The following is a 10,077-nucleotide window of genomic DNA, read 5'->3' as shown; positions in this document are numbered from 1 at the left end:
TGCAGAGCTTCTGCAGGGCAAATGACATAGCTAGCAAGATCAATAGAAAGCCCACGGATTGGGAGAAGATCTTTACTAGCCATACAATGGACAAGGGTCTCATATCTAAAATATTCTTGGAACTCAAAAAATTAAACCACCCAACAACAAATCCTCAAAGAAACAACTGCCCAATAAATAAGTGGGCGAAAGACAAAGAGAAGCTTCTCAGAAGAAGAAAGAAGGATGGCCAATAGACACATGAAGAAATGTTCAACATCCCTATCCATAAAAGAAATGCAAATCAAAACAACATTGAGATATCACCTCACTCCAGTTAGAACAGCAAAAATCAAGAACTCTAACAACAACAGATGCTGGAGGGGATGTGGACAGAAAGGAACCTTACTTCATTGTTGGTGGGAATGTAAACTTGTTCAACCACTTTGGAAAGCAGTATGGAGGTTCCTCAAAAGACTTCACATAGAACTGCCCTATGACCCAGCAATCCCACTTTTGGTCATTTACCCTAATGTTTACAAAAAGGACCACACTAAAGCTACCAGCACAACTATGTGTATTGCAGCATTATTTACCATAGCTAAGATCTGGAACCAACCCAGATGCCCCTCAGTAGATGAATGGATCAAGAAAATGTGGTATATATACACAATGGAATTCTATGCCTCCATCAGGAAGATTGACATTTCCCCATTTGTTAGGAAATGGAAAGGCTTGGAAAAAATTATATTAAGTGAAGTAAGCCAGGCCCAAAGAAACATAGGTCCCATGTTTTCCCTTATTTGCAATATCTAGTATATGTATGAGTCAAGGTGAAAAGGTCAGATAATTTGATGTTAGGAAAACGAACCCTTAAATATGTATTTTAATGTTTTTGTTTCTTTCATGCATGTGTTTCTAACGCATTTATAAGATTATTTCTTTGTTGCTTTGTATGTCCCTCCCCCACAGTGTAACCCCCGCTTTCACTATATTTGATGTCAGTATAACATGTGGAGGAGATGGGCACAAACAAGTCGTTTAAGGATACAGGTGGACCTGTTGCAACAATGAGAAGTACAAAATGTCATGTCAAAACCAGCTTTACAATGTCGGTGTGGGGGGGAGGGGGGGTATGATTGGGTGGGGAGGGAGGGGGGAGGCTGGGAATGGAGGTGAAGGGTAAACAAAGGAGGAGGTTGCAATGCTTGGTAAGAAATGTATGCATTATCCTGCCCATGTAATTGTAACCCCTCTGTACAGTATGTTCTCAAATAAAATAAAATTAAATTAAAAAAAAATAAAAATAAAAAAATAAATAACTAAAACACAGATAAACACAAAAACCAAGAATCCACATTTAAAACTGGTACCAATTCTAAAACAGAACTAGACAAGAACTGAAGGCTGAGTTGGGGACTAATGGGACCCAATTTATCCCTACCGGAACTCTGTGCTGCTCCCACTCAGCAAGCTGAATCCAGAGTCTGCTGAGTGAGCCTGCCACACTCACCCAGAACTTTCCTACCCCAGAAAACATAAAACAAACACACACTAAAGTTAACAAGACAAAGTGGCCAAAAAGACAAAATCAAGTCTCAGTGAATGGGGCGACATCTCACCACCATTCACTTACCAGGGGCTCAACCCCCCCTACTCACCTCTGGAGGATTTTTCTTTTAGATTCCTGTAGACGTTGACCCAGGGGCCTTCCAAGGCGGAAGAGAATTCCCAGTCATCTTGGGGCAAGGGAAAAGTCCCTCGCGGCTGTCCCCTCAGACTGACAGGTTCTCCCCCACGCTCAGACCCCCCTAGCCAAGGCCCAAGGCTGAGATCTAACTGGGGCCTCTTGCAGGTGGTCAGTGGCAGTTTCATAATTGACAAACAAGCAAGTTACAAAAGCAGAACCAGCAGTTTTCAAACGAACTAGGACAAGGTCTCGGGTGTCCTAGGAGTGGACTCACTCGTTGTCCCATCTCTATAGAGAATAAAAAACACACACTAAAAACGAGTAACACTAAACAGAGACAGACAGAACCAGACGCAGCGCGGCAACCGAGTGCAGATGAGGAAGGAATTACAGATGGGAGTGGCCGGCCTCGCCTTAACTCCCCAGAACAGAGACACTTGGATCTCCTCCTTCCTCTAGACGACCCTGGAGCAGGGCTCCAGGGCGGGACTAGGGTACTGGGCAGGTCTGCTTTTCCCTCTAGTCCAAATACAGATTTGGATCCCAGAATGCAAAACGAAAGTGACAAACACACAAGACACGAGACACAAGAGCTCTATCTTACCTCCTACCGGTCCTGGAATTTGGGGTCTGGGGGCGCCTGGATCCCGGACGAGCCCCCAACTGAAAGAACCCAGACTCACTGAGATGCTTTCTTCAACGGGAGGGCTCCAAGACTCCAAACCAGAAGATGCAACAAGCAAGAGGATTTTATTAGGCATTTGTGCAAACGGGCTCCCTGTCCAAGGCAGACTGGAAGCCCCGAGCAGCCGTTACAGGCACTTTTAAAGACAAAAACCACAGGATTAGCATAAGACCCCAGGCTCCCCAGGATTGGCTCAGGTTAAAAATTATCATATACTCCAGCAATCATTTTGTTGTGTGGGAAGTCTTGTAACACTTGTTGAAAACTGGTTGGCTCTCTAGGGGGAGGCTTCCCTGCGGGGGGAGTCCACATAGTTACAGGCTCGTGATTGGTTGACATTTGACTTAGTTTGCTGGGCTCGCCAGATGGTCCTTGTCTTGAGCCCCTTGCTGAGAGTTTCTAAACAGGAATTTAGAAGAACATACTCTTTTGTTCTTTATCTATGTTTGCAGACCTTGTCCCTGGGCCGGCCTGCATCTGGACTTTGTAACTTTTTAACTTGTTTCTGGGAGGGGAAGAGTCAGTGTTAGCGCAAGCAGGTTTACAGAAGCAGAATTAGCAGTTAGCATATTGTAAAATGAACATAGCCCCAATTTCAATCTTTCAGTTTAAGGATACAGGTGGAACCATTGCAACAATGAGAAGTACAAGTTGTCATGTCGCAAACGAACTTTACAACTTTGGTGAAGGTGGGGGGAGAATTAGGTGGGGGGCTGGGGGAGGCTGGGAAGGGATGTGAAGGGTAAACAAAGGAGGAGGCTGCAATGCTTGATAAGAAATGTACTCATTATCTTGCCCATGTAATTGTAACACCTCTGTACAGTATGTTCACAAAAAATAAAAAGAAATTAAAAAAAAGAAATAACATCAATTGTCCCTCTAGGGAGGAATGATGTATTCATTTTCATTCTCACTCTTCATGGCAGATGGTCAAAATGGAAACACCAATGTACTATGCTGAAATACAAACGTTTAAACCCCTTTTTGAAAAACTCTCATGTTATAAAATCAAAATGTATCAAATAAAGGCCAAGTGAACATTAAAAAATTTAAAAAAAAGTATATGTGAATTTGTATTGTCAAAGCTCATAGAATTCACAAACTTTATAGACCATGATAATGACAATTTGCCTTGTAAAGGTTGTAATGTTTGTGACTTTAACTAAGTATCACTATTCAACAATATGTTGGGAGCCAAAAGGAAGTCTCTCAACATGATAGGCTTGACTATCTCACTGGAACATCTTGAGGCTGTTTACAGAATCTGGTGTTTTCATCCTGCCCCAAACAAACACCCTGTAGCTGCTAAAGACCACCTTTTCACACTGCCCTAAGCAAACATCCTGCAACTGCTATGGCCAGTGAAAAGGCTTCCTTATTCTAAGCATATAAATAAACCTGTGTGAAAAATAACAATTTGCAGCTTGATCAGAATCCTTGTCTTGCTGTCATTCTTCGTGTCTCTTGTCCCTTCATTCCTTCTCGCTTAGGTTCATTGCCCTCCTTGAAGTCCTGATGGTCAGGACAACTGGCGCCCAACATGGGGCACAAGCCTCTGACCAAGGAAGGAATGCCATCCTCCAGGAAAACTTGGCCAAGTACAGTCCGAGATCGCCTCGACAGACCCTTTATTTGCAATATCTAGTATATGTATGAGTCAATCAGAAAAGGTCAGATAATGTGATGTTAGGAAAATGAACCCTTAGATATGTATTTAAATGTTTTTTTTCTTTCATGCATTTGTTTCTAACGCATTTATAAGATTTTTTTTTGTTGCTTTGTATGTCCCTCCCCCACAGTATAACCCCTGCTTTCACTATATTTGATGTCAGTATAATTTGTGGAGGAGATGGGGAAAAACAATTCGTTTACGGATACAGGTGGACCTGTTGCAACAATGAGAAGTACGAGTTGTCATGTCGAAAACGAACTTTACAACTTTGGTGGGGTGGGGTTGGGGGTGGGGGGAGGATTGGGTTGGGGGGAGGCTGGGAAGGGATGTGAAGGGTAAACAAAGGAGGAAGCTGTAATGCTTGATAAGAAATGTACTCATTATCTTGCCCATGTAATTGTAACCCCTCTGTACAGTATGTTCACAAAAAATAAAAAGAAAAAAGAAAAAAAAAAGAGAAAAAAAAGAAAAGGCAAAATTGGGTTTGCTGATTCTGAACAGAAAGCATGGCAAAAGTTGTAGGCTAGCCTGTGCTAGCAGACATTTGATTTTTAGATTTCTGGTTGGCTATAATATTACTGAAGAGAAAATTGCATTTTTCAATAAATACCTAATGGTTTATCTGGTCTTTATATTCAGGTAATTATTCTCCTGATTGTTTTAGATTGCATTTTGTTATATTGTCATAAACTCTTCACCTCTATTTAGAGTGACTCTAATATTGACTTCACTATCTTCCTCCTAGGCAGATTCACACAGTCTGCTGGGCTGCTCCCCAGACCAGCCAGCCATGAGGACAGCTCACCCAGCCAGATGGAGGTTTTTGTTCAAGGCTGTATCACTGTGGGAGGTTCATGTGTACCTTGAAAACAGTAATATACTCCAACATCCTCAGCCTCCACCCTGCTAATTTTCAGTGTGAAATCTGTGCCTGACCCACTGCCACTGAATCTGTCTGGGACCCCAGAGTCTCGTTTGGAAACCAAATAGATCAGGCGATGTGGAGACTGGCCTGGCTTCTCCAAGTACCAGTTCAAATAGGTGTTTCCATTGCTATAGAGAAGGCTCTGACTAGACCTGCAGGAGATGGAGGCTGGCTCTCCCAGGGCGACAGGCAAGGACCTTGGAGTCTGGGTCATCACAACATCTCCACTGGATCCTGAAATTAGAATGAGGCAGAGAGCAAGATTATATATAAACATAGGGAGCCATGCATGCATTACTTTTATTTTTATATATGTTTCCTCTTATTCATGATTTGATTTTTAATTTAAAATACTAAGTATTAAAAGTGATATTCTTGCAGCAGAGAAGTGTCTCTAGGAGTCAAGTGCAGTATTCCCACGTAGCACAGTCTTCACTCAAGCACAGGTTCTAGCTTTCTGGACTATTCCTCACTCTCTCAGACCTAAACCTCATTGCCCTACAATGAACATCTAACACATGGATAAATTACCACTGGTCCATGAGAGCTCACCCTCCAACCCTCTCTGATTCTTCACATTCCTTTGCCCTTACCGTGGATCCAGAGCATTAACAGCCACAGGATCTGAGACAAGGACTCCATTTTTAGGAGTGAAATGAGGAGTCTAGACAGGTCAAGGCAAGATCATAGTTGAGCCTTTATTTCAGACTTAAAAAGGAAGGTCCCCTTTAGGGAGCAATATGCAAATAGCCAGATGGGTGCAACAGTGTAAGAAAAGAAAAAGGAACAGGGTCTATTGGCCATCCTTTCCTCTTCAGAGAACGTTCTCTTTTATGTCTTTAGCCCACTTATTTCTTGGGCAGTTGTTTCTTTGAGAATTTGTTGTTGGGGGATTTAATTTTTCAAATTCTAAGTATATTTTAGATATGAGACCCTAATCCATTGCATGGCTAGTGAAGATCTCCCCATCTGTGGGCTTTCTATTGATCTTGCTAGCTATGTCCTTTGCCATGGGGAAGCTCTTCAATTTCGTGCAGTCCTATTTGCCCAAACTTTCTTTGTTTTGTTGTGTTTCTGGGTCTCTTTTAAGAAAATTTCGGCATGTACCCAGGAGACCTAGGGTTTCTCTGATTCCATCCTTTAATGTTTTCAGAGGGTCTGCTTTGACTTCGACGTCTTTGATCCATTTAGAGTTGCTTTGGTGCAGGGTGATATATAAGGATCTAGCTTTAGTTTTCTACAAGTGATTAACCAATTTTCCTAGCACTATTTACTGAAGAGGCAAGAACTCTAATAACAACAGATGCTGGAGGGGATGTGGACAGAAGGGAACCTTAATGCACTGTTGGTGGGAGTGTAAACTTGTTCAACCACTTTGGAAAGCAGTATGGAGGTTTCTCAAAAGACTCCATATAGAGCTCCTCTATGACCCAGCAACCCCAGTTTTGAGCATTTACCCAAATGATCACAAACAAGACCATACTAAAGCTACCAGGACAACTATGTATAAGCAGCATTATTTACCATAGCTAAGATATGGAACCAACCCAGATGCCCCTCAAAAGATGAATGGATCAAGAAAATGTGGTTATATACACAATAGAATTCTATGCCTCAATCAGAAAGAATGACATTGCCCCATTTGTTAGGAAATGGAAAGATTTGGAAACAATTATATTAAGTGAAGTAAGCCAGGGCCAATGAAACATAAGTCCCATGGTTTCCCTCATTTGCAATAACTAGTATATATCTGAGACAAGGAGAAATGGTCAGATAAGTTGATGTTAGGTGAAATGAACCCCAAGATAGGATTCAAATGTTTTTTTGTTCCTTCTTGTGATTGTTTCTAACATACTTATAAGATGATTTCTTTGTTGCTTTGTATGTCCCTCCCCCACGGCATAACCCCTGTTTTCACTGTATTTGATGTTGATATAATTTGTGGAGGGGAAGGGAAAAAATCAAATTGTTTAAATAGGGATACAGGTGGACCCATTGCAAAAATGAAATATACAAGACGTTACTGCGAAAAAGGAACTTTACAACTTTGACCAGTGGGAGTGGGGTGGGGTTGGGGAACTTCGGGAAATGGGGAGCGGTGTGGGTAGATGGGAAGGGACCAGAAGATGAAACAAAGGAGGAGACAACAATGCTTGATAAGAAATGTGCTCATTACCTTGCCCATGTGATTGTAACCCCTCTGTACGATATTTTCACAAAAAAGCCTCAGTGGATGTATACATATGATCAATTAAAATTATGATTTATTTCTCTTTTTTTGCTTTTTATTTTTTAATCTCCTTTCTGGCTGTTTTTGTTTTCTGTACTCTTTGTCTTATATATAAATTTTGTTTTTTTTTATTTTGAAGAGAGTAAGGTATGACATAAGAATGGTGGGACAAATCGTCAACAAATGCAGCAGTAATACTCACTAGACACTGTTGAAAATGAACCACACAGCTTTTGGGGCAAGGATCAGGAGGAAGAAAAGGGAGAAAATGGGGGAAGTGGCAACACTGTTCAAAAATTAATGTACTTATTACCTGTCTTATATAACTGTAATCACTTTGTACATCACCTATACAATAACAATAAGAAGTGAAAAATAATAAGAGAGTAATTTATTTTGAGAAGATCAAGCATATCCAAACTTTTCAAAATGGAGGTACAAAATCTTTATTTTGTCTCTATGTTTTTTAAGTTAATAACAAATTCATGATTCCATTTGACTTCCAAAAGTGGTCTGACAGTGGCATTGAGAAATAATAATAATTAATGTGATATTCAGGATGAAAAAGATTAATTTTCTGATAGCTAGATTGCAATGTTGGATGTATTATTGAGAGATGAGTAGAAATAAGTTGTTATAAAAATCTAATTTCCTGAAGAAAAAAAGTTCACAATACAAAAATAATAAATATTTAAGGTGGTGAACTAACTTGTTAATTAACTCCTTTAGATCATTGCACAATGTGTGCAAATACAAAAATTATCTTGTACTTCAAATTAGATTATACTGTGGTAATCAGTAATTGTTTTAAAAATTTTAATGACTTTATCATATAATATTATTTTTCAAAAATATTTTTCACAAGCTATTTTGTATTAGCCTTGCATCTTCTATATACTCTTCTGTAATTCAGGTAGGGGAAAAAACAAAATGCTCAATAGGGATACAGGTTGACCCATTGTAACAGTGAGATATACAAGACACGATGTTAAAAACAAAATTTACAACTTTGTCAGGGCTGGGGGTGGGGGGGGGTAATTGTGTAGGTAGGAGGGAAGGGATGATAGGGGAAAAACAAAGGAGGAGGAAACAATGCTCGATAGGAAATGTACTCATTACATTGCTCCTGTAACTGTAACCCCTCTGTACAGTATTTTTACAAAAGAAAGTACAATAAATGTTAACATGTCACTTGAAATAACATTTTTAATAAAAGGTTTGATTAACTGAAGAAGAAAATTCTTGATTACAAGAAATCAATGTTGAATGTAATGACCGAACATGTTAATTACGCTGTTTAAGTCATTGTAAAATATATGAACATACCTAAACGTCATATTGTACTTCAGATACAATTATATTTTGGCAATAAAACTTATCTTAAAATTTTAATGACTATTTTTTTCTTTACAAAATCTTTCCAAAAATCTTCAAAAGCTATATCAACTTTCTTTAAAAAACCTGCTATGGGCCGGGTGTTGGAGGTACCATTGGAGCCAGCTTGGTTTGTAAGCCCTGGTGAGCAGCTGGAGAGGGATAGATTTCAAAATGTTTAATGGAAGATAAAATAAAATATATGCAATAAAGTAAAATGCTCTGAGTTTTATGGACTGGCCACTGGTCTTTGCATTGGTGCCCTGGGTACTGTTTATAAATGGCTGTCCTCCTTCTATTCTGAATGCTCTTAAACTTAAGCATTGCCTCCCTCTAGGATAGTTCACATGAGACATTTCCCCTTAATACTTAGGAAAAGACAATGTCCCCTCACCTAGTTTTGTGTGCATTATGCATTTCTGTGCCAGATATTTACTAAGCTTTTTAGGATATGTGTGTGTTCTTTCTTAATTACTGGAAACACTTCCTTCTCAGAAGCTGGAGTGTCCTCTAAAACAACATCCATATTTTTTAGGTCCTAAGTAAAGCAATATTTTGTTTGCTCTACCTGGGGCTTGAAGTCAGTCCCTAAGCCTTTGCTCTCAAGGAACATAAGCCACAGTTTCAATTCCAGGTTTTTGGTGTTTAATTGGAGATAAGATTATCACAAGAAATGTACTTCCTACTTTCTGTATATAATTGTAAGCCCTCTGTACCTCACTTTGAAAATAAGTTTTTTTAGTGCTCTCTTTTTTATTGTGACAATACCATACAGAGGAGTTACAATTCCATGGGCAAGATAACCACCAGTATATTTCTTATCAATCATTGTTGCCTCCATTTTTTTTCCGTTTCCCATCACTTCCCAAACACCCCCCATCCCACCACCCGATCCTCCCCCCACCACCCACCAAAGTTGTAAAGTTTGTTTTTCGACATAACAACTTGTACATCTCATTGTTGCAATAGGTCCACCATTTATTTTTTTCCTTTCATCTCCATAAATTATACCAACATCAAATACAGTGAAAGCATGGGTTATACCATGGGGAAGGACACACAAAGCAACAAAGAAATCATCTTATAAATATGTTATAAACAATTGCATGAAAGGAAAAAAAAAACAAAAAAAAATTTGAATATTACCTTGGGGTTCATTCCCCTAATATCAACTTATCTGACGTTTTCTGCATGACTCAGACATATACTAGTTATTGCAAATAAGGGAAAACATGGGACCTATGTTTCTTTGGTCCTGGCTTACTTCACTTAATATAATTTTTTCCAAGCCTTTCCATTTTCTAACAAATAGGGCAATGTCATTCTTTCTGATGGAGACATACAATTCCATTGTGCATATATACCCCATTTTCTTGATCCATTCATCTACTGAGGGCCATCTGATTTGGTTCCATATCTTAGCTATGGTAAATAATGCTGCAATGAACATAGTCATGCTGGTAGTTTTAGTATGGTCTTGTTTGTGAACATTTGGGTAAATGCCCAAAAGTGGGATTGCTGG

The sequence above is a fragment of the Dipodomys spectabilis genome, unplaced genomic scaffold (assembly GCF_019054845.1).
Source record: "Dipodomys spectabilis isolate Male_0828 unplaced genomic scaffold, ASM1905484v1 ptg000137l, whole genome shotgun sequence".
Lineage (NCBI taxonomy): Eukaryota > Metazoa > Chordata > Mammalia > Rodentia > Heteromyidae > Dipodomys > Dipodomys spectabilis.
The sequence above is the reverse complement of the archived record's forward strand: the minus strand, read 5'-3'. Positions refer to the sequence as shown.